This window comes from Salmo salar, chromosome ssa17 (genome assembly GCF_905237065.1).
Source record: "Salmo salar chromosome ssa17, Ssal_v3.1, whole genome shotgun sequence".
NCBI classification, from domain to species: domain Eukaryota; kingdom Metazoa; phylum Chordata; class Actinopteri; order Salmoniformes; family Salmonidae; genus Salmo; species Salmo salar.
Window position 1 is genome coordinate 1,267,243 of NC_059458.1, and position 27,758 is coordinate 1,295,000.

Below are 27,758 nucleotides of genomic sequence, written 5' to 3' on the forward strand. Positions count from 1 at the left end.
CCTCCATTCGCTATTTAAGTGCATAGATGACATGTATTTTTCCCCTGGCCCCTGTTTCGAGACACGTTCATGATAATGGTCCATTCTAAATCTAAACAAATTTCACACATATATTATTTAGTAAATGTAAAAGACAAGATTTAAATCAGGAATAGTCTGATGGGTGACAATATTAGCCTATCACTTGTGAATGATATATAATTTTTCACCATAAAAATGCTCTTTTATAATAAAAGTATTAATAAATCGCATTTGCGGTCACTTTTGATAATGGTGTTTTCCCGCTAATGGAACATTCCTGCATATAGCCTACTGCCGTGTGCGCATGTGTAACCGATGTGAAATGGCTAGTTAGTTAGCGGTGGTGCGCGCTAATAGCGTTTCAATCGGTGACGTCACTCGCTCTGAGACTTGAAGTAGGGTTGCCCCTTGCGTTGCAAGGGCCGCGGCTTTTGTGGCGCGATGGGTAACGATGCTTCGTGGGGTGTCAGTTCTTGATGTGTGCAAGGGTCCCTGATTCGAGCCCGGGTTGGGGCGAGGAGAGGGACGGAACCTACACTGTTACATTGGTGCGCTTATAATGTGAATAAATAGCCTAATAGTTTATCAACATTTTAAGCTAAACATTCTGATCTGTTGCATCCCACAACATGTTTAGAATATTTATTTCTCACACAGAATAGGTCAACTTTTGTACTATGGGGGATAGTTGATTGGGTGGACAACGGTGGGTGGACCGGCCGCCATCTTTGTGGTAGTAATTAGAAGCTAACATTTTAATTTAAATGTCAGTGGTGTACCAGCTAAATTGCAGTGGTCTGAAGGGATAGGTCCATTCTATGAATTCTATTTATGATTGAAATGACACCCACCCTGTATTCAAGAGCATGTTGTGTCTCAACCAATGGCGAGCACAACACAAAAACCTCAGATGATGTAAGGTAAGCTACAACATATGTGAATATAAAAACAATTCAAAAACCATACATTTATATAATTGACAAAAAGCTTTTAAAAAGTCATAGTTTTTATAAAAAGTTTTTTTTAAAGAAATTATTTAAATAATTTGACAAACCTATTTGTACGCTTTATAATGATATCAAACTCAACCATTTATATTTTCCAGTGACGAAGACATGGGTGTCTCATGGTATGGTGAGGTATATAAAATGGGTAAACTTTGAACACCTTTATCTCCTGAATGGTTTGGCATTCAGGTAACAAAAAGTCACTATCTGACCACCTCTTCCATGGTCAAACGTGTATGGAAAGTTTTGTTGAAATTAAAAGTGAAGCTGTCAAAAAGTGATTGAATTCAAATGGCTTTACCCAATTATGACTCAAAATAATGACTCGCATACATCTCACAACGGCTGAAGATATAACATGTTTCCAAAACACCACGTGGAGAGAGCGGTCGCTAAGTGCATTGTTGGAGCGTGTGTCAATACTGATATTATCAACATAAAGGGAGCGCCTGCTCTTGGATCAGCATTTAAATCTTTACTTAACATTATTTCACAATACTGATGACGGAGAAGCTCCTAGAGAGATATTACCACCTACGGCTGCAAATATTGAGGCAGCTTATTCTAATGCGTACCCAATAAAAATGCACTAAATCACCAATTTGGCACATCATTGGGCACATGTTAGGTTACACATCATGAAATATATTGAGACAAATGATAGTACATGTAGCAAAATAGAACTCAATTGATTGAACATGAAATGTATTTCACTATGACTGAAATAGGCCTATAGCCTACTATTTATAATTAATGCAGTCATCTCGGTTTTCATTTGAACCATCTTTTTATACGTCGATTGTTTATAACAACTACAAAGACATGGGCAACTTTGTATTTGTACTCAACTTTGTTCTGAAGTTATCGGTGGTCACAGAGACGGATAAACCATGTGATTCTATGCTTAGCAGAGATCTTCTGTGTATAAAGTAATGCGGGAAAGCAAAAAAGCATCCAACTATGCACTTAGCTGCTCTACAAGTGGTCTGAGGCAGACGTTAGATTACGAGCGTTTTCAAGTGCAATGTTAATAATGATGATTTTGGGAAACAGCTCAGAGATTTCACTACGCTCCTACGAACATTCTAACGATGAACTTAGCCTTAAGATGCTTTTGGGAAACTGGACCCAGGCCAAGAGCAGTGGAATGCCACCTTGTGTGTGTGTGTGTGTGTGTGTGTGTGTAAGACACTGGAACAAACTCTCCTTTGTCTGTGAGAGGACTAGGACACATATACAGTAACCCAGTAAATGTAACATGGTATCCAACACCATCCCATCTCCCCCTGTCAGAGCCAGGCTGGCAGTGACCTTTGAGACACACCGCTCATCACACTCAGGTAGGAAACCGTAACAAATACAGCATCTGAATTCTCCAAAATGGCTTCATTTCCGCATCACTGGCAATGATCCTGCAGAACTGGACGATAGATGAAAGCAAGTGTAAAAGTATATAAAGGTCTCCAAAGATAAAATTGACTTGATCGTGTTTTCAGATGGTTGTAAAATAAGGTGAGGAGATGAGGTAAGGACAGAGGTATCTGTGCCCTGACCCCTATCCATCATCTCCATCTTATCTAGCATGACAAGCTCTCCTACAGCACCTCACCTGGCCAGGTCTTATTGGCCAAACGAGCCCTGGTGTGTTGGGGGGTTGTGTGTGACAGGTTCTCACACTACCTATGACGCCATGTGACAGCTTAGTGACAGTGTTCCATGAAGATATGTAATTTTCCCACAAAAACATACCTTTTAGTCAGTGAAATGTGATCAACCACACAAACAGGAAACAAACCAGCCACACAGTCTCATGTTACTTACTGCCTGGCCATTGTCACTGTCAGTCTGTCTCAGGAACAACAGTGGCAGATATCCAGTGGTGTAAAGTACTTACATACACACACATAATTTAAAGTACTACTTCAGTCGTTTTTGGGGGGCATCTGTACTTTACTATTTATATTTGACTTCACTACATTCCTAAAGAAAATAATGTGCTTTTTACTCCATACCTTTTCCCTGACAACAAAAGTACAAACAAAAGTACCTCCGATCTGGCAGACTCACTAAACACAAATTCTTAATTTGTAAATTTTACTGAGTGTTAGTGTGGCCCTGGCTTTCTGTAAATTATTAATTTGGTTCTTAATACAAGGAATTTAAAATGATTTGTACTATTCCTTTTTTGATACTTAAGTATATTTTAGCAATTACATTTACTTTTGATACTTAAGTATATTTAAAACCAAATACTTTTACTCAAGTAGTATTTTACTGGGTGACTCACTTTTACTTGAGTCATTTTCTATTAAAGGAATCTTTACTTTTACTCAAGTATGACGTTTGGGTACTTTTTACACCACTGCAGATATCTATGGTATCTTCTAGAATCTAGTGAAAACCATGGCAACTACACCTAGGCCCTACATATATTTTAAGTCCCCAACAACAGCATGAAATAGCATACATATTTAATGGTGCACCTCTATTCTGGGATATGTCCAATGAGAATCCAGCTGACAGCTTCTCCAACCCCAACAGTCTTCAGGTCAACTTCACCACATCCTTACAGTGGCGTCTCCAGGCCTAACTGACACGCATCTCTGTGGTTGTGTGCAGGGTGTTTGAGTGTGTGGAGGATCCACACAGACCGCTCACATGCGTTCAGAAACACACCCACCCACCACTACCCGGGCAACCAGAAGTTTTCAAAAACACAAATATCCACCCAGGCCCGCCACACCCAAAAGTCTCAGAGTAGAGACAAAAAGCATCCGCCCCAACCCCATCCCCTCACCCGCTGCTCTGCTCATTATCTTCCAGTTCAGCCCAGATCCACCCAGAGAGACAGAACAGTGAACAGACATGTGCCCTTCCATTCTCTTCTCATCATCACCCACCCAGCCACTCAGCCAGCCTCTGATCAATGAGAGGCCAAGAGAACCCTCCAGCATGGCTGCCTGCTGCACACACTCATCATTATACCAATGAAAGAGAAGCACACTGACAGACAGCATTTGGGTCTAGTCTGGTGTTCTGAAGCCTAAGACTGACTAGTCACAGCTAGTCCTTAAGAGTGAATAGGGTGAATAAGAAGAGTTCCCGCCCTGATAACCTCTTATCATGATAACCATCAGCACACATTCCTGTGGCTTCACGCACACTCAACTCAGAAGACCACCCTAAACACACCAGTCACTCACACACACAGATTGACACAAGCACGCAAACACTGGTCCATGCTAAACAATTCCAAGTTTCACCTTACAGTAGAGGTGATGGTCATTCATTGGTGGGCTGTGTCTAGTTGAATCTCAGCTGAGCTACTAGGGTCAGCTCTCAAGGGGACAGGAACACATCTCTACAGAGCAGAACATGTTCAACTAGACTCAGTACAGGTTTTTCTCAAGTGATCAGCATCAAAGCCCACGCAGACACAGTGGGTAGCATCTCTCTCTCTGTGTGTGTGTGTGTGTGTGTGTGTGTGTGTGTGTGTGTGTGTGTGTGTGTGTTGTATGAGCTACAGTGTCAGCCTGTGTATAGCACAGGGCTAAAACAAGCAGAGCATGACGAGGTCTCCATATGTACTCCACAGCTGTTCATAGAGGAGAACACACACACACACACCTTCCCATCCAAACCCACACAAAGGAGGAATTGATTGATTACTGTTAGTCACCTGGAGTAACGCTACTGGGAAATGGATCAGAGAATAAAGGTGAGGAGTAAACATTCCACAAGTGCTTAAGTTATGAGTCCGCTTCAACACCTTCCCCTTAAACATAGAAGAACAAGGAGCGGGACAGATGTGTGTGTGTGTGTCTCTACACTTTGACTGCACTGCAGGCTAATTCAAATCTATACCTGCCCACAACTATTACTGTACAATCCGAGTGAGAGAGAGAACCCCTTGTCACTGAGCTTCATTGTACTCACATGGACAAGAGGAGAACAATGAGAAGAACAAAGGAGAGCATGTAGTACACACACACACACACACACACACACACACAACCCCTCAGAAAATGACACTGTAATGCACATTTTAATGTTTGTGCTTTTCTTTTAACTAATTTCTGTCTTCTACTCATGTGCGGTTCTAATAACCAATTTCTGTGTTAATGCAAGTGGCTTACTACAAATCCTCACTTATCAGAAGCTGCAATTTGGCAGTACGCCCAGACCTTGTTTTGAGAACGAACAAAAGATCTCAGTTTCAAGGTCTCAGCTTAGAGAGAAGAAGCCTCGTGAGGTATTGGTCTGTCACATGTTATGAACCAGATCTGTCACATGACTTAAACAAAACGGTAATGATTAATTAATTATGCTAAATCATGCAAATATAACATGTCTGTATATAGCCGTATATAAGACAACTGCTGGATCTGCCCAGGCAGAGTTTCTGATTGACATGTGTACTATGGTGCATTGAGTTGGTTGGAACCTCTCCTGCACGCTGACAATAAACAATGATTCATTTAAGATTGACTTTGAGTGTCTCTGTGTAAGAATTTCCAAGACAACACACAGTTTTCAACACACTCATTCTTTATACACACACAAACTCTCTCCCTCTACTGTTCGCTCTCTCTCTCTCTCTCTTATCGTCATTCAAAGGAAAACACACTGTCCTTGATAACACAAAAGTAAACAGCTCCCTGAAGTAAACAGTGTGATAATGAGTTTCTTTGTGGCTGTTTGGGTAGTGGGCAATGCCCTAGTGATGTGCACGACTCTGCCTGCTGTGTCACTCTACCCCTGGGCAGAGACAGAGACTGTAACAGGCTGGCACCAACCATCCTGGTCCCAGCTGCACAGTGGAGGTGCTCCCACTAGTAATGTAGAGCACTGTCTGTCACAGCGGGCGCCCAAATATTTATGTTGTCCTCTCGCTTGCTTTGTTTGTTAGGCTTGACACTCATTACTGGCTTTGTTGGTTCTGTCTTGTGTGGCTGTCTGTTTTATGACCATTCTGCTCCGCCTGGGACAGCAATAACACTAATAAAACTGTTGATTAAACTTTATTTTGTCCTCTTTTTACATCCCTCATTCCCTCCATTCTTCCTCTGTCCCTCACAGCTCCAAGTGAGGCCGATAAGAGCTCTGGCACAGATATAAGCTGAGAGCAGCCAGTTAGGTCACATCATCATCATCCAGCAGGGTTCTGACAATCCAACTGCCCCACCTGAATTCTCCACTACAGAACATGTACAAAAGAAAAGATGACACACACACATCCAGGTGCTGCAGGTCAAAGAATAGCCTCCGTCTGTACAAGAGTCAGGAAACATGAAGACATGTTTTAATAAACCACATGGGAGCATACTGTAGATGTCAGTGTGCAGTCTTCTTGTACTAGATGTCAGTGTGCAGTCTTCTTGTACTAGATGTCAGTGTGCAGTCTTCTTGTACTAGATGTCAGTGTGCAGTCTTCTTGTACAACTTTACAGAGCAAGCAGCCTAGGGGTTTCTAACATGCTTGATGTCTGAGGATGAGAAAGACAAGATCCTGTGGCATACTGACACTCTGAACACAGACAGAAAATAGCATTAAGCTATATCTAATCACAAGTGTTCACATGCAGAAATTATTAGCTGTAGTTTTGTCCACCAACAGAGCTGCAGTTACTGACTGGCTGACTGACTGCAGTAGAGAACAGGGAGTGGTCACAGGCCCTGGAAGAAATAAGATCTCTGATCTTCTGAAGCCTCCACATGCAGCCCTATAAAAGACTGATTCCTGGAGAACTTTTCCAACAGAACCACACCTAAGACTGGAGCAGATTACTCTAGCCTTTACAGTCTGTGACAAGGAAGTAAAGAGGTTTGAACAACAAAACCTCAACGGAAGGTTTTGTTTAGTTGACATTCTTAGCAAAACATCAGAAAGCAGAGCGTTCTCTGTGTGTGGCGGTAGAGGCAGGTTTGTTTTCTCCTGTTTCAGAGTCCATATGGCTGTGTGTGTGTGTGTGTGTGTGTGTGTGTGTGTGTGTGTGTGTGTGTGTGTGTGTGTGTGTTCTCTCACACAGAGGAGGGGGCCAGGCTGCTGCGGCCTCTCTAGACACACAGCTTGCTAATTAGACTGAGCGGTTGCCTGTTCTCCCAGCGAATGAAGCGCAGAAACAAATCATGAATAATGCATTTCACAGCACATTCAATTTGGCAAATATTTTTCTGAACAAATCCCAAACACATGTGACCGGCCGGCAGCGCCTCTCTGAAAACATCCCCTCTGTCTGTCAGTGGTAGCTCTATTCAGATGCTAATGACAGCAGGAGGCATCAGGCACTACCATAGAACACATCACTGCTCCAGTCATCAGCATCAACCCATTATACTGATTGGATTACTGGTTTGTGGGTTAATTTGCCGCAAGAATTACAACATATTTTATATTGTCCTCAAAGCACCTCAGTGTTTTGGTTGTCCGTTAATAGTGCAGTCACAGCTGAGCAACATCTCACTCAGTTTAAAAGATGCAGAGTCACCACCCAGTTGGATTACATATAAACCTGCTGTAGCAACAACAACATAGGTTTTACAAAGTCATTGATTATTAACCAGGTAAAAAAATATGACAAGGCTCACGGACCAGCAGACAGACACAGACAGACAGCTTCATTCACCTAACAGCACCTCACTGCAGAGTGTCAGTCCTGTAGCCAAGCAGCACCGTGTTAAAAACAGTCTGGGTGAAAACTCAACAGTCATTAACTAGCTACTCTTCTCCACCCACGTGTAACGCCAAGCATGGCAATACTGACCAAGGAGTTGACTTCTCAGCAGCAGAGTCAGTCCGTGGGACGGTGACTTGATGACAGGGTCGTACTCTAAACCATAGCAGAGAAAACACACATCTGGACAAAACAGTTGATATAGTCAGGTCCAATCAGTGGTTAAATCCTGCTAAGAGAAGAATATAAGGTTTACTCACACTAATGACCCCTACCTCATCAACTCCCTGGCATGACTAGATTCACTGCCTTGGCTGCTTTAACTAGCCTAGTGCAACAGTTTACCCATCTACAGTACCAGTCAAACATTTGGACACCTACTCATTCAAGGGTTTTTCTTTATTTTACTATTTTCTACATTGCATAATAATAGTGAAGACGTCAAAACTCTGAAATAACACATATGGAATCATGTAGTAACCCAAAAAGTGTTAGACAAAATCAAAATATAATTTATTTTTTAAAGATTCTTCAAAGTAGCCACCCTTTCCCTTGATGACAGCTTTGCACACTCTTGGCATTCTCTCAACCAGGTTCATGAGGTAGTCACCTGGAATGCATTTCAATTAACAGGTGTGTGTTGTTAAAAGTGAATTTGTGGAACTTCTTTCCTTCGAGCCAATCACAAGGTAGGGGTGGTATACAGAAAATAGCCCTATTTGGTAAAAGACCAAGTCCGTATTATGGCAAGAACAGCTCCATAATGTGTTATTTTATAGTTTGAATGTCTTCACTAGTAAAAAATAACTGACTATACTCTGTTCACTAGATTAGTGTTCCCAGTGCTGGGTCACAGGCTCTGATTCATTTTGCTTCTGTTTACTTGGTAGGGTGGTAAAAAAACTATATTTTAGGTGGGTGTTTGACACGAGTCAACAAAAATTCAAGTTTGGGGAGTGCTGAACGATGTAGCAGGCACAGCTTTAGGACTAATAAAGACAACAATAAAGGCTTACTCATTGGTCTAGTTCCTAAGCCATACCTCAGATACTACCACAACTGCTCCAACTTGATAAACACTTTATTTATTCATGTAAACTATACTCCTGCCAGTTTTTGGGGACAATAGAAGGTTACACATTGTGGCTCAGCCCTATACAGACGTTTTACTGAGAGAAATACATGACTGGCCTGGCTGCCTGAAGGTGGTGAGGTTTTAGAACAGAGAAGAGGACTAAGCCTTGTCATCATTACTCAGCACCTTGAGAGATGGAGAGGAGCGACTACTGAGCTCTACAGAGAACAGGAGGCTGTATTGTTAAATCGGTTAAGAGTGTTGGGCCAGTAACCGAAACGTCACTGGTTCAAATCCTAGAGTTGTCAAATTGGAAAATATCTGCCATTCTGCCCTTATGGCAGTTAACCCCGAACAACAACTGCTCTCTGGCGCCGATGATGTGGACTTCAATCCACGCAGCACTTCTCTGATTCAGAGGGGTTGTGTTAAATGCCTAAGACACTTTTCGGTTCAATGCATTCAGTTATGCAACTGACTAGATATCCCTTTTCCCTAGGCTACAGACACAGACTGCTGATGGGCACCTCTATGTGTAATTATACACTCTCTACCTGACTCAGCACTACAGCAGGCCTGGCAGAGTCGAGATCACGCACACACAAATGCAGAACGCACACACAATTAGGGGTGTACCGAATAAACATAAACACACTAGGCCTATAGGTTATGCCTACGCTGCGTTGTATGCCTTTTGAGTGAATTGGAGCAGAAAAATGACATTTCAGGCTATTCCGTTAAAACAACTAGAGCCTATGCGCACGTTGTAATTAAAATTCGAATCTTAATTGGCGCATTTCAAACTGTCCTTTTGCGAGGCGCAGCTGGGCACTAGTTCTGTACAATGGCAACTGATGGAGTCAATAAAACAGGACGATTCTCCATCGTCGTTTAATTCTCCAGTTGGGGAAAATGTTGGCTTCCCAGTAGATTACAACGGCGATAGGAAACATATTTAACAGTACTATGTAGCCACTGCTAAACGAGAATAGTCTATGCAGCTGCCAACACACCCCAGTATTCCTACCACTGGATAAAAACAATACAAACTTGGTCTCCCCTCTACATCCAAGCAGCCTTTCGCTGCCGAATCTGACCGGGCCCAAAAAATTACAAGAGCGATAGGTATGTTTATAGCCGCGGATATGCACCGATTCTTGGTGGTTGAGAATAGGGGGTGTCAGACTCAGCACCTCATGAAAGTGCTCGCGCCACGTTACGAACTTTGCACTCTTCGCCCATTTCAGCAAACAGGTAGTACCCACTCTTTACTAGCAAGCTAAATCTGAAGTAGTCAACGAATTGGCCAATGCACCATGTGTTGCGTTTACTACAGATGGATGGACCTCCAGGGCTACAGACAGCTAAGTAGTGACAGCCCGTCACATTACCCCACAGTGAGAGGCGAGAAGTACCGTGCTACAGACACGCCCCCTTTGAGTAGTCACACAAGTGCGCATATTTTTCTCTTTGTAAGAAAACATTACAGCATAGGCCTATACAATGTCTGAGCCATGTTTACATATTGATTTCACTGTCACACACACACACACACACACACACACACACACACACACACACACACACACACACACCTCAAAAAAATAAAGGGAACACTTAAACAACACATCCTAGATCTGAATGAAAGAAATCATCTAATCAAATACTTTTTTCTTTACATAGTTGAATGTGCTGACAACAAAATCACACAAAAATAATCAATGGAAATCCAATTTATCAACCCATGGAGGTCTGGATTTGGAGTCACACTCAAAATTAAAGTGGAAAACCACACTACAGGCTGATCCAACTTTGATGTAATGTCCTTAAAACAAGTCAAAATGAGGCTCAGTAGTGTGTGTGGCCTCCACGTGCCTGTATGACCTCCCTACAATGCCTGGGCAGCTCCTGATGAGGTGGCGGATGGTCTCCTGAGGGATCTCCTCCCAGACCTGGACTACAGCATCCACCAACTCCTGGACAGTCTGTGGTGCAACATGGCGTTGGTGGATGGAGTGAGACATGATGTCCCAGATGTGCTCAATTGGATTGAGGTCTGGGGAACGGGCGGGCCAGTCCATAGCATCAATGCCTTCCTCTTGCAGGAACTGCTGACACACTCCAGCCACATGAGGTCTAGCGTTGTCTTGCATTAGGAGGAACCCAGGGCCAACCGCACCAGCATATGGTCTCACAAGGGGTCTGAGGATCTCATCTCGGTACCTAATGGCAGTCAGGCTACCTCTGGCGAGCACATGGAGGGCTGTGCGGCCCCCCAAAGAAATGCCACCCCACACCATGACTGACCCACCGCCAAACCGGTCATGCTGGAGGATGTTGCAGGCAGCAGAACGTTCTCCACGGTGTCTCCAGACTCTGTCACGTCTGTCACGTGCTCAGTGTGAACCTGCTTTCATCTGTGAAGAGCACAGGGCGCCAGTGGCGAATTTGCCAATCTTGGTGTTCTCTGGCAAATGCCACACGTCCTGCACGGTGATGGGCTGTAAGCACAACCCCCACCTGTGGACGTCGGGCCCTCATACCACCCTCATGGAGTCTGTTTCTGACCGTTTGAGCAGACACATGCACATTTGTGGCCTGCTGGAGGTAATTTTGCAGGGCTCTGGCAGTGCTCCTCCTGCTCCTCCTTGCACAAAGGCGGGGGTAGCGGTCCTGCTGCTGGGTTGTTGCCCTCCTACGGCCTCCTCCACGTCTCCTGATGTACTGGCCTGTCTCCTGGTAGCGCCTCCATGCTCTGGACACTACGCTGACAGACACAGCAAACCTTCTTGCAACAGCTTGCATTGATGTGCCATCCTGGATGAGCTGCACTACCTGAGCCACTTGTGTGGGCTGTAGACTCCGTCTCATGCTACCACTAGAGTGAAAGCACCGGCAGCATTCAAAAGTGACCAAAACATCAGCCAGGAAGCATAGGAACTGAGAAGTGGTCTGTGGTCCCCACCTGCAGAACCACTCCTTTATTGGGGGTGTCTTGCTAATTGCCTATAATTTCCACCTGCATGTGAAATGTATTGTCAATCAGTGTTGCTTCCTAAGTGGACAGTTTGATTTCACAGAAGTGTGATTGACTTAGAGTTACATTGTGTTGTTTAAGTGTTCCCTTTATTTTTTTGAGCAGTGTATATTGCACTTTATTTTTGTGTTGTTGTTGATGAGTAATCATGTGTTTTCATTTGAGAAAATACAAAGTGATAGTATTCCTGATTGGGCTCTCCTCAGGCATTATGACTCATGATCATATATGGAATCAGGAATACCAACACTTTGTATTTTCTTAAATAAAATACAGTAACTGTTTCCCGCTGTCCCGAAACCGAACCGTGACCACACGGAGCCGTGGGTTTGACGTTTGGGTCATTGAGTAGGTTTACATGCACAGTAATAATTCGATGTTAAACTGATTATGGCAGTAGGCAGATTATGCAATAATCATGTAAACACCCAACTCTGCTAATCTTAACTCAGCAAAAGGTAAACATCGAAGTAAACCTACGCTGATTAGAAAACCTGGTTTTCTGGACAATTTTTTGAAATATTAGGACCAGTTTAATATAATATAATTAATACATACATACATACATCTTAAATCGGCTTTCTAGCCGAGCAAGCTTCCTTTAGCGCAAGTAAAGTGAGTTTGAAACAACTGAATGTATGCGTTTTAGTAGTTTACACATACCAACTTTATAAACTCAGAAAAAAAATAAACGTCTTCTCACTGTCAACTGCGTTTATTTTCAGTAAACTTAACATGTGTAAATATTTGCATGAACATAAGATTCAACAACTGAGACATAAACTGAAACTGAACAAGTTCCACAGACATGTGACTAACAGAAATGGAATAATGTGTCCCTGAACAAAGGGGGGGGTCAAAATCAAAAGTAACAGTCAGTATCTGGTGTGGCCACCAGCTGCATTAAGTACTGCAGTGCATCTCCTCCTCATGGACTGCACCAGATTTGCCAGTTCTTGCTGTGAGATGTTACCCCACTCTTCCACCAAGGCACCTGCAAGTTCTCTGACATTTCTCACCCTCCGATCCAACAGGTCCCAGACGTGCTCAATGGGATTGAGATCCGGGCTCGTCGCTGGCCATGGCAGAACACTGACATTCATGTCTTGCAGGAAATAACGCACAGAATGAGCAGTATGGCTGGTGGCATTGTCATGCTGGAGGGTCATGTCAGGATGAGCCTGCAGGAAGGATACCACATGAGGGAGGAGGATGTCTTCCCTGTAACGCACAGCGTTGAGATTGCCTGTAATGACAACAAGCTCAGTCCGATGATGCTGTGACACACCACCCCAGACCATGACGGACCCTCCACCTCCAAATCGATCCCGCTCCAGAGTACAGGCCTCGGTGTAAACGCGAATCCGACCATCACCCCTGGTGAGACAAAACCACGACTCGTCAGTGAAGAGCACTTTTTGCCAGTCCTGTCTGGTCCAGCGATGGTGGGTTTGTGCCCGTAGGCGACGTTGTTGCGGGTGATGTCTGGTGAGGACCTGCCTTACAACAGGCCTACAAGCCCTCAGTCCAGCCTCTCTCAGCCTATTGCGGACAGTCTGAGCACTGATGGAGGAATTGTGCGTTCCTGGTGTAACTCAGGCAGTTGTTGTTGCCATGCTGTACCTGTCCCGCAGGTGTGATGTTCGGATGTACCGATCCTGTGCAGGTGTTGTTACACATGGTCTGCCACGGCGAGGACGATCAGCTGTCCGTCCTGTCTCCCTGTAGCGCCGTATTAGGCGTCCCGCAGTACGGACATTGCAATTTATTGCCCTGGCCACATCTGCAGTCCTCATACCTCCTTGCAGCATGCCTAAGGCACGTTCACGCAGATGAGCAGGGACCCAGGGCATCTTTATTTTGGTGTTTTCAAAGTCAGTAGAAAGGCCTCTTTAGTGTCCTAAGTTTTAATAACTGTGACCTTAATTGCCTACCGTCTGTAAGCTGTTAGTGTCTTAATGACCGTTCCACAGGTGCATGTACATTCATTGTTTATGGTTCATTGAACAAGCATGGGAAACATTGTTTAAACACTTTACAATAAAGATCTGTGAAGTTATTTGAATTTTTTACGAATTATCTTTGAAAGACGGGGTCCTGAAAAAGGGACGTTTCTTTTTTTGTGGAGTTTATGTCCTAACTCAGAAACAAATATGCTTCCAAATAATATGTTTGCTGTGGTAGAACGTTTATTTAAACAGTATTATTAGGGAAATCTTTCTTCTATCCAAGCTTGTACTTAAAAATAAAAATAAAAAAAATACGAACTATTATATTAGTCTGACTATAATCGCATTATTGTGTGCATGTAAGCGTACTCATTGACTTAATTAAAGAACGGAGAGTGCAATTACAAGACTAAGTTGGTACCCTTAAATTGCACTGAGGACAGTTTATATTCGTAGGCCCTGTTCTAGTCTCATCTGTGTGTGCGCACGTCAGCCTCCAGTAGCACTGGGCTGGTCTCAATAGTCATTTAAGGCTCTTTCCATGTCTGCTAATGTAAAGGACGTCCCGCTGCTTGCTTAGGGAGTACCGCTTCCTCCTGACTCGGCTCACACCGAGGCTCGAACCCAAGACCTCTGCCTCACAAACACACTTGACCACCCTCCTGAAGCTTCTTACCAGTCAAAAAGCTACAGTAGGGCCACTTCAGGCTGCTTTTTTGTTTTCCTTTTTGGGATTTAATGTTCCAGCAGTTTACTCCAAAATGTTCCAAATGAGACCCATTCCAAGCGTTATATGTTAAACCCCAAATACTACATTGAGAGTTGTCTATAGCCAATGTTGTGGTAAACAAATAGCTGGGTAAACTGATCACCTGTCACGGTGAATAAAGTAACGCTCGCTGTCGTGCAAAAACAAATGGTGGTTAAACTGCATTTAGTTGCATTTACCCTCCACTACACCACTGTCTATAGCCTAAAACCAAACGACAGTTGGAGAGTCTTTAGGATCCAGTCCAGACTAGTGTAGGTGTGCATACTTTAACAAGGCTGGGACAGACAGTCAAAATATATGACTCCAAATGCAAAACAAGGACTTGAGGGCTGGATGAATGTTTTAACAGATGAGATCTGTGCTGCATTCCACCCAGTTAGGCTACCTCCCAAGTCTCTCAACTTAGCTGGGGCCATGCAATGGATAGTTAACAATAACAAACTCAGTCCCTTCAACACTGGTTTCAATTAAACTGAACTCATCTAGTTCCATTCCTTCACCCTAACACTAGGGAAATATGTGTTCTAACTTGGGGCCATGCATGGGATACTGTGTCAACCAACAGCCAATGCTATCCCATTACACTATAACGTCTTAGTTTCCTACAGCTCCATTTCTTCTCCTGAACACTATATTTCTTCTCCTGAACACTAGTGAAACATTTGTCAATCTAATACACAGCTTAGGTAATAAACAGGTGTTGTAGATTAACATGAGGATCCATGGTAAAGGTCAGAGGTATGCTAACCTCCTATCACACACCTAATATTGACCTAGGGAGAGAGTGACTATCCCTGGGAGAGTGGGATAAGGGCAAACGTGTGAGTGTGTGTGTTCATGTGAGATCTGTACTTTAAACAGGACAGTGGGGATTCATACACCCTGAGGAATGTTTGTTGTGAAAGGACAGAGGTAAGGTTGAGGGGGAGTAAGGTGTGGGGTTAGGTGCAGAAGGTGTATGGTGTGAGGGAAGCAGAGTATGTGGATGTTTATGGAAGCTATGAGGGTAGTATTGACTTGAGTGTGGTTGGTGTGGGTCATGCAGTGGGGATCTATAGGGCTAAGGCCACTCATGGGGAGGTGCCAGCCACACCTCTGTCTCTCATTAAACTGGGGGATGAGTAACGATTTTTGCTCTAAGTCCAGGGGTGAAATTATGGCGGGATAGAGTGGAGGATGAGTGGAAGGGTAAAGGGGATGATGTAGATTTACGGTGGGATTCCTCATATCCCAGCAGGGTTATATATATCTGTCTCGCTCTGTCCAGCCCTAGAAACCTCCCTTTCACCCCCTTACCATAAACACACACACAGTCAGGGGTCCATAGTTGACACTAGCCAGTCTGTTGAGATGGATTTCTCCTAGAGAAGATCTCAGTCCCCCGGAACCACAGATGAGGGAGGTGTGGGGGAAGGGAGGGGTTTAGCTCTGCTATGTGTGTGCCTGGTAGAGGTCTTCAAAAAATTGACCCGTTCCGAAATGGACATGGGGTTCCCACCCGGACCTGATATGCATAAATAAAAAACATTTCCGAGCGGAACCGAGCCAACTAGACCCGTTCCGTATAAACCTGGTCGGATCCAGACCCTGTCCGATCAGAGTGACGAAAGCAGCAGAATTTTTTTTTAAAGCTACTTTATTAACCGGAGCTGATAATGCACGAGAGGAGGGAGAGAGGTGCCACTTTAGCAGGCGGGGGATGGGCAGTGCTGTGAGCAAGTGACATGGGGAGCAGGGAGGGGGAGAAAAAAGTGCCCAAAGTAAACTGCCTGTTACTCAGGCCCTGAAGCCAGGATATGCATATAATTGGTACCATTGGAAAGAAAACCCTTTGAAGTTTGTAGAAATGTTAAAATAATGATGTAGGAGAGTATAACACAATAGATATGGTAGGAGAAAATCCCCCCCAAAACACAATTTTATTTTTTGAGAGACCATGCTCTTCCAATGACAAGTATAAGGGCATACTCAATTCTAGCTCCCAGGATGCAATTCCTATGGCTTCCACTGGGTGTCATCAGTATGTTCAAACTTTCAGGCTTGTAACTTCCAAAACGAATAAGAAATAACAGTTTTAGTACAGGGACACAGTCTTGGAAATTCATGTTTTCCTGTGCCATGAAGACATGCTAAAATCGATTTCCTATTGAACATACTTCTTTCTGTAAGAAATATTATAGTTTGATTACATTTTAGGGTATCTGAGGAATAAATAGAAATGTATTTTGACTTGTTGAAACAAAGTTTAGGAGTAGATTTTCGGATTCCTTTCTCTGCGTGTTGAACGAGTGGATTACTCAAATCGGTGGCGCCAACTAAACAGACCTTTTGGGATATAAAGAAGGATTTTATCTAACAAAACGACAGTACATATTATAGCTGGGACCTTTTGGATAAATCAGAGGAAGATTTTCAAAAAGTAAGTGAATATTTAATCACCATTTGTGAATTTATGAAATCTGTGCCGGTGGAAAAATATTTTGATGTGGGGCGCCGTCCTCAAACAATCGCATGGCATGCTTTCACTGTAATAGCTACTGTAAATTGGACAGTGCAGTTAGATTAACAAGACTAAGCTTTCAACCAATATAAGACACTTGTATGTACCAAAATGTTTAATATCCATAATTGTTATGATTATTTATTTGAATTGCGCGCCCTCCAGTTTCATCAGAAGTTGTCCCGCTAGTGGGACGCCGATCCCTGAGAGGATTATTAAACTAACTAGGCTGACTAACTGAGGCTTCAGTGCATGCGCCTTCTCATCCTACAGTTACAAATAACAACAACTCCATTCAGAATATTAAGAAGCAGATTGCCCACCTGTTGGCTCTTGGTCGTTGTAGCCGATCCTTCTCCTTTAACTTTTAATTCCATCATTTTAATTCCATTAGAAATCTCCTAACTTTTGCCACACATGGAGCGAGGCTCTATGACTGTACCATACTGCCGCTTTGATGATTTAGGATTGGCCAACATCAACGCTCCACTCTCGTGAAAAGCAAGAGCAGCAGCATAAATTATACAATTTCTCTCTCGCGCTCTACTGCAGCAGTCTCATTCGGAAATGTAAGGGCCCTTCCGGACAAGTCAGTTAAAATTACACATACCCGAGACCTGTGACAATCATATCAGATCTAACCCACATCCTTGACATCATTTTGAATTCTGGGTCCCAGATCGGGTATTCGGGTACAGGTGGATCCGTGAAAACCTCTAGTGGCTGGTATCCATTCAGGATGTTCTTTACCACACACACAGCTCAGACACATTTCAATATTTCAAAGAGAAACTCTCCAAACAGTGTGTTTATGGTGGTACAACAGTCAACAGTCCACAGAGCAGCATGGAGAGTCTACTGAGCAAGTCAAGAGAACATACGTCAGTGGGAAAAGGCCAATGTAAAACAAGCGCCCTAACTAAACAAAGGGATGAGTCAAGACACTGAGAACAGGGCCTTATCCATTCATCTCCATGACAGGGAGATCTTTGTCATCCCATTGTGGTGAGCATAGGGGTTTACATACAGCTCTAAGAACCAAATATAACACTGTTCAAAGTGACAACAAGTCTTCTTCACCCATGAAAGATCCTGAGCTGTGAAAGTGAAGCACCAGAGTGTGCTGAGACTGTGTTGAAGTACACAGCCCCTAACCTGAGGAATACCAACCAGTCTGACTGTCTGTGTGTATCAGTGGACAGAGACTGCCCTGGAGGTTACCATGTACTACTATAGGATGAGAAAATGTCCCTAGGTGCTGATTTTTCAGTCCATTTTGACCTAGTATCCGTCCTAATGGTACATCCTGAGAGGGCTGAAGAATTTAGATTTGAGCTTTTAGCTTCTATTACCTACTCTTGGAGGCAACTTTGACGTACTTTATGATGTTCACAGATAATAGATCTCAGTTTAAGGCAACGTCTTCCAACTCTGATTGGAGGCAAGTCACTGTCAAGAACACCTGCCTCTACTCCCTTTGTCATAGATTTAGAAAACATCACAGCTTGCCTTCTGCTTGGTGCCAAAAGCCCCTCTCTCAGGCCCCTGTGTGTGTACGTACGTACGTACGTACGTACGTACGTGTGTGTGTATTCAGGCCCTCCCCTGGCAGAGAGACCGGCCTTATTTACGGTTTTGTAAGATGCTGTGAGTCAACATGGCTCCTCAAACACAACACCCCATTGCCATGTCTACGTATGGCATCACATGACTCTCCCAGGGGATTGTGGGATATTTGCATTGCCACGGTCACAAGACAGGCTGCGTCAAGATAAATCTCATTACACGCACCACACACACATAGCCCCTCGTCTCCACGTCCACAGGTATCCGGAGGCTTGGCAACACTGTCAACTCTAACAGGTCAGGATCATATAGATCAACCTAGAAGTCTGAGGCCAAGCAGGTTTGACAGAAAACACAAAACACACACACACACACACACACACACACACACACACACAAGGATGAAAGAGGTGGAGCAGTAAGAAACAGACAGAGCCAGGAGTGAAGCTGACAGTGCAGTGGAAAGCACAAATCACCGTCACCCAGGTAGACTTTGTTGTCAGTAGCAACAAATTCTGAGGTGTGTGGGTTATCAGGATGCAGTCTGACAGTGAGGGAGTTTGGTCTGACCGCTGATCTAGAGGTTTTCAGAGGGCCCAGAAGGTTATCTTTCACTGCCGGACTAAATGACCACAGCCAAACTGCCAGGGACTTTCCATTAGAACTTCTCTCTAACTGGGTGACTGAAGGGAAACATGCAGCAATTGGTATCAAACATTTTCCTCCAGAAACAAACAGACCGGAAGCTATTGGTTCCTGCCACCCAGTTAGGGCCTGGGTGAACATATGTGAGAGAGAGAGAGTGAGTGAGACAGAGAGAGAGAGAGAGATTGGAATAAGGAAATATACAGGTGCCTGTGTGTGTGTATGTCTGTGAGAGAGGCAGAAGAGTGCAAGTGAGGAGAGCAGCACTGGATCAATCTTTAAATCATGCAGTGCACTCTCCTTCCTGATAGATCACACACTGTTTGTCTGTCCATCACATTACACACACATTCACTCTCTCAAACACACCTACACAAGAAACAAGTAATACTTTCCCTCGTGAAAACATTCACATACTGTTGCTTTGAGACCACCTGCAGTAGGTAACCAATGACAGGCAGAGCCACTTCACAGCATGAGGACAGGCACTTTATACACCCACATCATCAGTTAGAATGAACTAACTGCGCTCAGAAAGACTACATTACATGAATTTACAGCTAGACACACACACGCACTTCATAACAGAGGAGGAGAAAAGTGGCTGTGCTTTTCCAGGTGTAGTGAAGCAGTAAAAAGGCCATTAAATATAACATCGCAGTGAACACAGCCATCCCTCAGAGTACGCTCCACCCAGCCCAATGTAATGGGAAATGAACCATACTGTAAGTTTAATCCACTGTGTGTGTGTGCGTACACACACACACAAATATTAGTCAATTCTTGCATTCTATCCATGCTGGTTTTGGCAGGCTACCTGAGACATGAAACCGATAGGAGGGAGGGCATACTGGCTGTCGCCAATTTATTAATACACAGTTTGTCTAAATGCTTAATGGAAACACTTCTACCACTTCATTTTCATTTAGACACTGTGGTTTCTTTTTGGGGGTCTGACATCATTACATCCAGCTGGAAATGCACTGCAGTAGTCTATTTTAAATTGTCACAAACGTTCTCTAAATGTCAACAACAACAAAAATCTACTGACTGAGGAGACAGTTGGTTGAAAATGTGCTCGAGTTTAAATACATTTACTTCCCTCCCTCCGCAACCATCTCACACACTAACATGTACACACAACACATGAAGTATAACTATTTACTCTCAGAGTAAGCCAGACAATAAAATCTCTGGCGCCCTAATCAATCCACATGGTTGGACAACAACTACAGACTCTAAACAACACACACACACACACACACACACACACACACACACACACACACACACACACACACACACACACACACACACACACACACACACACACGTTAGGATAATAAGTTAATATTTTAGAATGTGTAGCACACTAACAGTAAAGCTTTGTATAGGCAGTGAGTGAACTCTGCCCGTGCCCTCCATAAATGAATCTTTAATCTGCGAAAGTAAAAAGAGCTGGGTGACGTGCAGGCTGTGGAAGAGATACGCATGGCCTTATCATGCCTTGTCACACACACATTCATGCAGAAACACACACACACAGGTCAGGCAGACAGTTTCCTCCTAACAGGTTTGAGTTGTGTCACAGAGTCACACAGTCTAGCAACAACAGATACAGTTAAAGATACAGTAGCCTGGTCAGGGACATTGAACACAAACACAAACACACACTCACACACTCATATAAAGTCCCTCACACAAACTCACACACTTTTTCCCAGAACAACATATGCCACACTCACCAGGTGTGGAAATGTCTTCCTTAACAGCTCTCTCTCTCTCCTTCTCTCGGGTAGATTCCACTCGCTCCTCCGGGCTCTGGAGAGAGGGATCAGGAAGTGTAGTCCCAGCGCAAGAGGGAGTGAGTGAGTGAGTGTGTAAAGTCCAGCGGGGGTCCGAGTCAGACAAGGTGGCTGGGGATTAAACAGATTGGTCTGTTGCTACTCATCTGTTTCTCTCATTCTTCCTTTCTCTCCTTTTTCTCCCCCTCTGTTTCTCTCTTTCTCTCCGTCACTCGTTCAATGGCTGCTTCAGGAAGATCTGAGTGACTGCTGAACTCTCCCTCGCTCTACCCCTCCCTCTCCACCCTTCCCTTTCTGACATACAGAAACACACCCTCCCAGTCGCTCTCCTTTCACCCCGCCCTGACACACACTGCTGACAGGGCATCCCCCTCTCCAGGTACTGAGTAGAAGAGTATTCTCTCCACCTACCTCGTTCATTCTCAGTAACACACTCAGTGTCATTTGCTGGAATCAACAGTCTCAATATCCACACCAGGTACAGAGGCACACCAGAGGCTGGTGGGAGGAGCTATAGGAGGACAGGCTCATTGTAATGCCTGGAATTAATGGAAAGAAGTCAAACACGTTGTTTCCATATGTTTGGTACCGTTCCATTAATACCATTACAATGAGCCCTTCCTCCCACCAGCCTCCTCTGACACACTTCTTGTCACAGCAGGGAAATATGACAAACACAGAACACACACTGATCACATTCGTGCACATTGACTAACGCACACTCAGCCCCAAATTCAAACTTTGCCGTTTCTGTTCCTGGAATAAGCGCAGAATATCTCGCTCTCTTACACACACACACACACACACACACACACACACACACACACACACACCAGAGAGCCTAGCATTACCAATGGTTGTGTGTGGGAGCCCCACAGCAGGAGCTGAGGCCTGTTTTCCATTAACACCTCTCTCTCTTCATCCCTTTCTCACTCTCTCTCTCCTTCCATCTCTTTTGCACTCCCATACTACATGATTCCCTCTGCCTCTCCCCAACCCAAAACCCCAGGGCTGGTCACTGATACACAGGAGGATCCCAGTAGCGCAGGCCCTTCAAATAGACAGCAGGCCCTTCAAATAGACAGCAGGCCCTTCAAATAGACAGCAGGCCCTTCAAATAGACAGCAGGCCCTTCAAATAGACAGCAGGCCCTTCAAATAGACAGCAGGCCCTCTCTTGGATATAGCCTAGTCTGTTTCACAAAGAAACAGGGAAACCCCTCAAAACAATCAGATGTGTGTGTGTGTGTGTGTGTGTGTGTGTGTGTGTGTGTGTGTGTGTGGTTCCTGCTAAGCCACTAAGGCTGGATTTGGAGCTGTGCCAGGCCAAATAGATGTTGTGTTGGTATTGTCACGGCAGGACATCCTATGGCCTTTAGGGTAAACACACTAAAAAGCAACACACAACCTGAGCATTAGTCTAATTTACCAAGACTGAACTGACATGATTCATAACAGTCTTTAACTAAACACATTCACAAACACAGACTCATTGAGACTAAAATGTTAAATAATGGGGCTATTTTGTCTTGCAATAACCCATACATGTCCCCCAAACTTAATGAAACCATATAAACCAGGCTAGGCTTATCTTTTTACTTCAGCCTGAACTATGGAACACCTCAGAGAGCTCTGACACTTCTGTCCACTGACAAGCTTTTGACACATTTAAGAGGTCAGATCCACAACAGATCCAGTAACACACACACACACACACACACACACACACACACCTCCACTTCTGACTGGAACTACAGTGAAGGGAGAGAACCCTGGAGGTTCAGTTGCTAGTGGCCTGGGTGAGAAAAGCAGAAGGTGCCAGAGGGAAGTAAAGTTTTAAAAGGGCAATATCGAGAAGTCAGTCTTTTTCCCTACAATTAGGAACTACTTAGCTGGTAAATCCCAAGTCAAACAGAGCCAATGAGAGCTGAGGGCAGGTGAGTTAGATGTGATGTAAGGATTCATCTGAAGGCTTTGAGATTTCACCGTCCCCTTCCAGGCATTCCTGAGGGTGCCTCCCTCCTGAACCAGAATATGGGTTTACAGGAGACGTATGGCAATTCTCCTTCAAGCCCAGAAAGCAGCCATTAAACTTGCCTTTCACCAGCTTAATGTCAAAATACGTTCTGTACTTCTGTACTAAAAAACAAAATGGATTTTCACTGAGCAACTATCATTACTGTCAAAAAAATGTAAATAAAAAAATAAAAAAATATCGAAATAAAGTTATATGCAACCAAAAACATTTCTCATCTGGAAAGAATCTGTATGTTTTTTATACCAAGTGCGCATGCACCAAATCCACCTCTTCTGCACCTCCAATGAAATTGGAATTACTGCCAAGCACATGTTGGCTGGAAAGGTCATTGATTTTACCACCTACAGTAGTGTACGTACGTCATATCAATCTGTTGTTTCACAAACGCTACACGGAATGCAATAATATTTCATGTAAGATGACAATATAGGGTACAATTTTACAGTGATTGTATATTTCTAGATAGGCTTTATTTGTGTGCATTTCAAATCCATTACTAATATTGCAGGAGCAAAAGAGGTGGATTTGGCACACTTGGTCAAAAACAATACTTAGATTCTTTCCAGACAAGGATTTTTTTCAGTTGCATGTAACTTTTTATTTTGACCTTTTTTGGAAGTACTTATCCGCCATGATGGCAGTAATAACAATAGTTGCTCAACAAAAACATTATTTGATAAGTATGAAATGTATTAAGCTTGAAAAGCTGCTGAATGGCAAGTTGAATGGCTGCTTTCAGGGATTAAAGGAGAATCGCCATATTCACTGTCTCCTGTAAACCCTGATTCTGGTTCACCTCCCTCCCTCCATCACCCCCCAAACCTTACTTTTCTATAACACATTCAACACCCCCCCCAGTTTGCATGGAGCAAAAAGAAAGAAAGTCAGATGAGGTCTAAAAAGCTTCATCATCTTTGCAGTCAAACCCAATACAGCCCCGTTTCCTCCCGCTCAATGTTCAGTCCCAGGACACTAAAGACTGAGAGCATTCCCAAACCCACAACCCGGCTCACCCTTTCACTGGCCTCAATCAGAGCCCATAACTTAATACCTTTACTAAGGACACATACATCTGTCCAGAGAGCAATAAGCCAACAGTAGATCAGAGCAGAAAAGGCAAGAAGATGTCAGTATCTGAGGAAGATAAATAGGCCGCTCTTTCCTGACACTTCTTCAATGGGACAGACAGACAGACAGACAGACAGACAGACAGACAGACAGACGGACGGACGGACGGACGGACGGAAAAATACAGCGTTGTGTTCAACAGGATCCAATAGGAGAAAACACTTTGAAACGAAGAAGGGACTACAGTCCAATAAGTTTCTAAACATTTTGCTTCATTGCTTGTCCAATTGAATATGTCCCAGCCTGCACTGCTCTCATGTTTGCAACAACACACTGAGTTCTGAACTTTTGTTGGCATAGGCTGTGGTCAGGGTAAGCCAGACCAAGGCAGTAGTAATACTTTGTTTGTTCCTAGCAGAGTTAAGTATAACATAGCCATGTCATTATGGTCAGCGTTGAACTATTGCTCCTGCATTGTAGCTCTGCTCTGTGTATCATGAAGATAGAGAAAGGCTGGATGGCTTAGATCATTGTATGGTTTACTCTTAAATATAGCACACCCCGCAGAAGTTAGAAACAAAGCCTTTGTTTTCTGCCATAATACTTGTCACAGACAAGGAATAATATAGGTCTATCTTTATGATCTCATTTGGAAATCATAATCTCACCTCATTTCATCTGTACTACTACAACAGGCCATTGTCTTGTCTGTGCATGAAAACAGTTCATACCAGTTCAACAATACGAAAGAGAGAAGCAAATGTGATAGCCTATATCTCTTCCTCTGCTGTCATCCAGTCTAGACCAGTGTCAACCCACAGCCAGGGAAGGGCTCTCTCTCCCTCAGTCATGCATGGAACCCCTCAGTGTGGAACACAAAAGCCAGTCAGGGTTTAAGTCAACAGTATGCTCACATCACACACTGACCCCAAGCCCCAACCCTCAGATCCTCTCCATTCTGGGAGTTCTGGTGGTGGGAGTGTGTGGGATACCGCCTCGCCACACACTGGTCTCACACTTGTGAACAAACACAGCGCCAGGCCAGACTAGAGAGACAAACAGACAGAGAGAGAGACAGAGACAAGCAATAATGGAGAGATAAATTCACAGATATAAACAGAGAGATGATCAAATAAACAGAGAGAGAGAGGAGCTAGAGAGAGAGAGAAGCTAGAGAGAGAGAGAGAAGCTAGAGAGAGGAGCTAGAGAGAGAGAGGAGCTAGAGAGAGGAGCTAGAGAGAGAGAGGAGCTAGAGAGAGAGAGAGGAGCTAGAGAGAGAGAGAGAGAGGAGCTAGAGAGAGAGAGAGAAGCTAGAGAGAAGCTAGAGAGAGAGAGGAGCTAGAGAGAGAGAGAGAGAGAGAGAGAGAGCTAGAGAGAGAGAGAGAGAGAGAAGCTAGAGAGAGAGAGAGAGAGAGAAGCTAGAGAGAGAGAGAGAGAGAGAAGCTAGAGAGAGAGAGAGAGAGAGAAGCTAGAGAGAGAGAGAGAGAGAAGCTAGAGAGAGAGAGAGAGAAGCTAGAGAGAGAGAGAGAGAAGCTAGAGAGAGAGAGAGAAGCTAGGGAGAGAGAGAAGCTAGAGAGAGAAGCTAGAGAGAGAGAAGCTAGAGAGAAGCTAGAGAGAGAGAGAAGCTAGAGAGAGAGAGAGAGAGAGAGAAGCTAGAGAGAGAGAGAGAGAGAGAGAAGCTAGAGAGAGAGAGAGAGAGAGAGAGAAGCTAGAGAGAGAGAGAGAGAGAGAGAAGCTAGAGAGGAGAGAGAGAGAGAGAAGCTAGAGAGGAGAGAGAGAGAGAGAGAGAAGCTAGAGAGGAGAGAGAGAGAGAGAGAGAAGCTAGAGAGGAGAGAGAGAGAGAGAGAGACGCTAGAGAGGAGAGAGAGAGAGAGAGAGAGAAGCTAGAGAGAAGCTAGAGAGAGAGAGAGAAGCTAGAGAGAGAGAGAAGCTAGAGAGAGAGAGGAGCTAGAGAGAGAGAGAAGCTAGAGAGAGAGAGAGGAGCTAGAGAGAGAGAGAGGAGCTAGAGAGAGAGAGAGGAGCTAGAGAGAGAGAGAGAAGCTAGAGAGAGAGAAGCTAGAGAGAGAGAGAAGCTAGAGAGAGAGAGAAGCTAGAGAGAGAGAAGCTAGAGAGAGAGAGAGAGGAGCTAGAGAGAGGAGCTAGAGAGAGGAGCTAGAGAGAGGAGCTAGAGAGAGGAGCTAGAGAGAGAGAGAGAGGAGCTAGAGAGAGAGAGAGAGAGAAGCTAGAGAGAGAGAGAGAGAGAGAGAAGCTAGAGAGAGAGAGAGAGAGAGAGAAGCTAGAGAGAGAGCAGAGAGAGAGAGAGAAGCTAGAGAGAGAGAGAGAGCTAGAGAGAGAGAGAGAGAGAGAGAAGCTAGAGAGAGAGAGGAGCTAGAGAGAGAGAGAGAGCTAAGAGAGAGAGAGGAGCTAGAGAGAGAGAGAGAGAGAGAGAGAGAGAGAGAGAGGAGCTAGAGAGAGAGAGGAGCTAGAGAGAGAGAGGAGCTAGAGAGAGAGAGAGGAGCTAGAGAGAGAGAGAGAGGAGCTAGAGAGAGAGAGAGAGGAGCTAGAGAGAGAGAGAGAGAGGAGCTAGAGAGAGAGAGAGAGAAGCTAGAGAGAGAGAGAGAGAGAGAGAAGCTAGAGAGAGAGAGGAGAGAGAGAGAGAAGCTAGAGAGAGAGAGAGAGAAGCTAGAGAGGAGAGAGAGAGAGAAGCTAGAGAGAGAGAGAGAGAGAGAGAGAAGCTAGAGAGAGAGAGAGAGAGAGAGAGAGAGAGAGAGAGAGAGAGAGAGAGCTAGAGAGAGAGAGAAGCGAGAGAGAGAGAGAGAGAGCGAGAGAGAGAGAGAGAGAGAGCTAGGAGAGAGAGAGAGGAGCTAGAGAGAGAGAGAGCTAGAGAGAGAGAGAAGCTAGAGAGAGAGAGAGGAGCTAGAGAGCGAGAGAGGAGCTAGAGAGAGAGAGAGCTAGAGAGAGAGAGAGGAGCTAGAGAGAGAGAGAGGAGCTAGAGAGCGAGAGAGAGGAGCTAGAGAGAGCGAGAGAGAGCGAGAGAGAGCGAGAGAAGCGAGAGAGAGAGAGAAGCTGAAGGCTAGAGAGGCAGCTAGAGAACGAGAGAGAGAGAGAAGAGCTAGAGGAGCTAGAGAGGAGCGAGAGAGCATAGAAAACGGGAGAGAGAGAGCAGAGACGAGAGAGGAGCTAGAGAGAGAGAGGAGCTAGAGAGAGGAGCGAGAGAGAGAGAGAGAGAGAGAAGCTAGAGAGAGAGAGAAGCTAGAGAGAGAGAGAGAGAGAGAGAGGAGCTAGAGAGAGAGAGGAGCTAGAGAGAGAGAGAGGAGCTAGAGAGAGAGGAGCTAGAGAGAGAAGAGAGAGAGAGAAGCTAGAGAGAGAAGAGAGAGAGAGAGAAGCTAGAGAGAGAGAGAGAGGAGCTAGAGAGAGGAGCTAAGAGAGGGAGAGGGAGCTGAGAGAGGAGCTGAGAGAGAGAGAGAGGAGCTAGAGTGAGGAGCTAGAGAGAGAGAGGAGCTAAAGAGAGAGAGGAGCTAGAGAGAGAGAGAGAAGCTAGAGAGAGAAGAGAGAGAGAGAAGCTAGAGAGAGAAGAGAGAGAGAGAAGCTAGAGAGAGAGAGAGAGGAGCTAGAGAGAGAGG

At 44.4% G+C, this 27,758-nt stretch overlaps 1 protein-coding gene across 3 annotated transcripts in view; it reads right to left on the reverse strand.

Moving 5' to 3' along the window:
* LOC123723710 (ras association domain-containing protein 7) overlaps nucleotides 1-27,758 on the reverse strand; it is a 56,373-nt gene that overhangs the window by 16,567 nt on the left and 12,048 nt on the right. Inside the window, exon 2 of one of the 3 annotated variants that reach the window (XM_045698702.1) lies at nucleotides 20,992-21,162. The exons of 1 other annotated variant lie outside the window; for it this stretch is intronic. The gene's annotated coding sequence lies outside the window, so the exon portion shown is untranslated. Of the gene's footprint in view, nucleotides 1-20,991; nucleotides 21,397-27,758 lie in introns of those variants that run through there. One more of the 3 variants, XM_045698701.1, reaches the window with a different exon arrangement.